We start from the raw sequence: 5,702 nt of genomic DNA, 5'->3' as shown, positions 1-5,702 counted from the left end.
TGACTGGGACCGGGTGTGATATTACCTACAGGCATGATTTTGAATGTGACTGGTTAACTTTGAACACAGCTAGAGCCCCATTATGAAAGGGTGTGGTAGTTTTTTATTTAAAATGTTCCTAATAATTACCATTTTTGTTTGTTGGAAGATCACATTACAGATGGAAAAAGTCTGACATTTACATTGTTGTTATTTCTGTCTTTACATTTCAAAAGCCAGCAATTTCATAAGAGTATGTAGACTTTTTGCATCCAATGTACGCTGGATAACAACAGCACATTAGCTAGCTACAAGTGAATAACTTGTGAATGTTAGCTAAATGGGTGGGTTGCTTTACTTATACAGGGTTTCCATAAAGTCCTGGTACGTGTAGCGAAGGGCGAGAGCAGTCACCCCACCCGACCTAAAACCCAGGTCTATGAAAACATCTTTATTTCATGCCATCAACATGTAGCTTTCCTGAAAACCTTATGCGGAACATCAGGGATGATGTTATTAACGTATGTCCTAGATCCAATAGCACAGAAATGGCATAGATCTGACCCCACAAAACTGTAACTTTTGAACTTTTGTTATGTGAAACTTTTTTTTAAACTTTTTGTTATGTGTGTCGCCCCCCCCCCCCCCCCCCCCCCACACACACACACACACACACACACACACGGTACAAATCTATGTGAGTCACTTCTTCACTTTTCCCTTAGGTAGTCAGCACTTTGTTTTACACACAGAACTGAAACGGGTATTCACACTTGCATTTTTAAAGAGGTGTTTCAACTAAATAGATTGGGCCTTAAGCCAGCCTGTTCCATTACCTAACACATACTGTGTGTGGGATCTGACGGTTGTTTCTGAGGTAGGAAGCAACTCCTCAACTTGAGTGTATGCGCTCGTCACAGGAAAAACTTCCACAGGACTCCATGTAAAAGATAAAGGTGTTTGTCGAAACAAAACTTCTCTAACAAGAGAAGCTCTAAAGCTAAGTTGTTCCTGATACGACACGCGATTATGGTAAGAAAACTGTGCTGCTCCGCAGCCGAAAAACCCCCAACTCCCTCCTTAAAACCGGACTCAATGAAAAATGCAAGTGCGATACCGACCTGTCTTAAAGTCATGGAATTAAAAAAGTTACGAGCATAAATACAAACGTAAAGAAAGGTGTCCTAAGCCTATTAATTGTAAATTAACAATACAGCTTTTACCTGTGTCGTCTATATGAATATTATGTATTAACAATAACTAATACGCTCTTTACTGTTTATGATAATGCTACTGTTCCCTGTAAACTTTATATGTAATATAAACAACAACACTTGGATATACAATTATCAAATACATGTCTAAAGTGCTTTGGCTGCCACACTGTGCTTCCCGTCTTCCCTAAAATCACAATACAAAACTGAGTAAGAGGTAAAAAAGAAAGCATTAATACTAAGTTTCAATCTCCTGACTAGTAGTTTTGGAGACATAATGACTCACAAATCTAACAAATTTATGACAATATAACTACATATTTAGTGACCACATAGTTAGGTATGTTCACCATGCAACCGCTATGCTGATATACCAGGCAGGAATATGGCACATGCAGAGCCGGCCCTGACATAATTTGGTGCCCTAGGCAAGATTTTAGCTGGTGCCCCTTGCATTGCGGCCAATTCCACCTCTACGGTTAATTGTGGTTTTAAACCATTTGTTAAATTAGCGAACGTTACTATCATCCAAACTAAGCTAGTAACACTCTGCTCCAACAATAACTACTATACAATGGATAAACTATTCATTCATCACATTACCTCTGTCTGCTTCCCATTTTTCCTCCTCTTCTTCTTTTTTCTCCCTGGGCCCCAGACGGCTCTGGTCTTTTTGACATGATATATTTGAATTAGGCTATTGATGTTAATCATTTGACGTTTCATGGTCATGCTGCGGGCAACCCAGAAAATAGGTTAGGTAGTTATGTTGTTGTGGGCTTTTTTGTAATATTTTGAAATAATAGTATTAAAATAGTATTAGTAAAAAATAGTAAAAGTTAAAAATTTTGAACATTTTTTTCTTCCCTCATTTGGGGCGCCCCTATGGATGGACGGCACCCCTAGCATTCGCCTATACCGACTATGCCAAGGGCCGGCTCTGGGCACATGAGAGGAAAAATTATGAACCCATCAAGAGGTAAACAGAAATAGTAACAGAATAATTATCTATGTGAAAATCATTCTATTCCCTTGGACAATAGTGGTGAGATAGAGGTGACAAACATAATATTTCTGAAAAAGAACAGTAAATCAGTTTTGGTTTAATCTAGCTCTGATCACATTTTCTGACTTCTGACTGTTCAGATACTACAAATTGAAGTACAGTATATCAGGTAGCAAATAAAAATAAAAGTGAGTAAATTCTTTGAATTTAAGAGAAGGAGTGAGGGGAGACTGTAGAGCTACTCCCTGTTCCTCACTGTTCTGTTTCTGGTCTGCTCAGTCTAATGCACCTACTATACACCGCTACACTGTACTCCAACATGTTATGTGTGTAAATGTAAACTTTAAAGTACCATACATTCTGTTTGCAGCCTGTGTGGAGTTGTGCTTAATGTATTATCAAAAGTGAATAGGTACCTATAAAGTGAAAAATCACTGAATCTGTGTCTAATCTGCTTAATCTGTGCTGGCTTTTTGAGGTGAGGACAATATTTCAGAAAATTATTTATTTATTTATTTATTTAGGTGAATATTCAACACATGCATTTCCACAGCTCAAAAAACTTCAACATGTATTGTAATAGTTGGCCTTTGCTTTGCCTCTCATTGATATGGGTTGACTTTCCTCTGATACAGTTTCTGTAGTGGTTTGATCCCTTCTCCCTCAGGAACCTGGTGCCTTGGGTTAGCATAGAATAATTAGGATGTTCCTCATATGAGAGCAGATATGTGGGTTATCAGTATAGCACATGATTGCTTAGACTTGCAGCTCTATTGGACTATGATACTATCACAATTAAATATAGTGGAATCAACACACACATAACACATCTTATCAGTTCCTAGTTCATCATTATGGACTTTACGCCATTCTTTAAACATTCAGTCTATGTTCACAAAGTTGTTTTCAATCACTCCCTTACATCCAAATCACATGGTATCATGTTAAGGGCATCATAATATTTCTAAATGTTCCTGGACATTGTGATATTAATTTATTGCAATATTTAGAATATTATCTGTTGTACTGACAAGGAACAACATACAGGACTCAAAATATAATTTATCATTTAGTTGTTGGACAAGACATAACTTATTTAACCAAGTTTATTGAACTGTAGAGTGTAACTTGATCAACATAAAAATGGCACCGTACATTTCAATAGGTATATATTAATGATAGACCATAGCAGCAGTCAAATCAGTGCCCTTTCACTATTTCACAAGCTCATGCCAATGTCACTGTCAAATACAGGAATGATTGATTGGCATGATTGAGGAAAAAAAGCATTCAGTTAGAAAAAGGAAATACTACAGTGAGCTTTATTCTCCAGAGGAAAACCTCTGAGTAGGAAAATACTTCAGGGCCACTTTCAGGGCAAGTCTGATTCAACACTTGTTACTGTAAACTGAATGAGCACACACAGAGGGTAAAGTTAGCATTAGCCTGTATTTATCTCAACTTTTAGGAGCTGACAAATTAACCTTTGTCAGTCACATTTATTGATACTGTAATTCCATATGAAAACATTTAACGGCCATTAAGTGTAGTTTTGTTTTTCCTTTGCCATTCAGGAATGGAGAGTGCAGTGTCAGTGTAATGGAGCGAGTGGGTATGAAGGGGTGAGCCATCTGATCCCAGAACTGTTATCATGAGAGCAGGAAAGGAAGGGAGTTCAGTGTGTAACCTGGGTAGGCTGTCCTCTTATTTTACATGGCTTAGATAATTAGGGGTGTGGTAGTTTAAGCATAGCCACTTAGCTTTTCCTATTTAAGCTGCGTATACCTGCCTGTTTGGCGACCCTGCTTCTGCTTCCGGATCTGTGCATCTCCTGTTTCCTGTTTATACAGTGGTGTTGGACCGCATGCTGTCAGCTGTCCTGTGCTTGCCTACTGAGGTAATCTTTACCCTATCTGGTGTATAGAGTATTGGTCGGCCAGTACTGGAGCCATAGAGTTTGCCTCAGTCTCTGAGCTCTTGGGAGTAGTGTCTCCTGCTGTGTTTTTAGTCGAGGTTGTCCCCCCCTGCAACACTAGCTGCTGTTTTGCCTCTAGATAGTTCAGCCCTCAGTGGAGTGGGCTAGGTTAGACGGCGGGAACTTCTAGTGTTTTATGTTCCTACACGCAATCTAACTCTAACCAACTGGTCATAGGTAGTTTTAACCGCTTGTTTTTAGAATGGTTTTAGTGTAGTGGGCAAGGAGCTGTTTGGTGGGGCGGTTAGCATATTGGTATTCCCCTTCACTGTGTGTCTTAATGCTAACTGCACTTCATCACGCAGGCACGCGTTTTTCGGTTTGAGAGTGATTGAGAGAGCACTTGGGTGAGTATCTTTCACATGAGGGCATCCCTAGTGGTGAGTATACTTCTCCCCAACCAGCTCTTAGCCCAATTTTAATAGTATAGTATTCATATATATATATATCTAAACTGTGTAATTGTGGAATTTATTTAAATAAATTGTCTTTTTCTCTTAATTTCAATAAATTTATTGTGCTTCCCAGAATCACGTCTCTGTCTTATCCTTATAAAAGAACTAGAGGGAACCCTTTCTTGTAGCGCAGGTGTACACTTGGGGTTTACGTACATAAAACTATTTCCTTGGGCGAAACTCCCAAGGTGGCGTAGTTGAGCATTGCATGTGCCCCACACCTCATGGTTACAAGTGCTTTCCCAGTACTGGGCTCACACACTTAATGGAGACTTTTCCCAGATATTCCCTGAATGTGCAGTAGGTGTGTCAGTTACTTTTAAAAAAGTTTGAAATCCAATCAAAACACCTGGTAAGAAAAGTGAATGAAAAAAGGCTCATTGCGTATGTGTGCTGTGTACTCTTGCTAATGCTAGATATTTATCAGCATTTTTCATATCTCTACTCATGTTTGTGTTTAGCTCATACAATCACACTAGGACAGTGCTGTTTATATTGGATAGGCAATGTATGTGCTGTTCTCAGAAGATAACGGTAGGAAAGTGGGTTGTACATTGTAATTGACTTCCCTTATCACTTGCTATTTAATCAAATATTAAAACTTGACAGTGCACTAAGCATTTTGTTTGCATATCAGAAACAAATTTAGACATATTTAACTACCAGTATAGTGCAATACATTAGTATGGTTCCAACCTTTTTTTCCCCAAAAATTCTAATGTACTTCAGCTAGTGTGTGAAGTATGCTCCATGTTAAAAGGCAAAGTTGACAAAGTTCAGTGAACAGCACCTTCATCTGGTTTATTGAATTAGTGCAATTTTAATCATGTTGAGAGAATCATTGTTCAGCATTAGGGGGCCACGTGATGTGGTCTGACTGACTTGCTGTGGGCATGTAGTACCTCTAGCACCACAGTTCCATTACAGTGGAGGGAAATATGAAGCTTTGTGGGGGAAAAAAATCAAATTTGCTTTTGTGATTTACAGCAATAAAAAGGGTGATTATTCCTTTGAAATAAAGTGCTTTGAATAACAATAGACTGGGGGCATATGTGCTTTGATGTGACCAAGTA

The sequence above is a fragment of the Megalops cyprinoides genome, chromosome 5, assembly GCF_013368585.1.
Source record: "Megalops cyprinoides isolate fMegCyp1 chromosome 5, fMegCyp1.pri, whole genome shotgun sequence".
NCBI classification, from domain to species: Eukaryota; Metazoa; Chordata; class Actinopteri; order Elopiformes; family Megalopidae; genus Megalops; species Megalops cyprinoides.
This window is presented reverse-complemented; position numbering follows the sequence as displayed.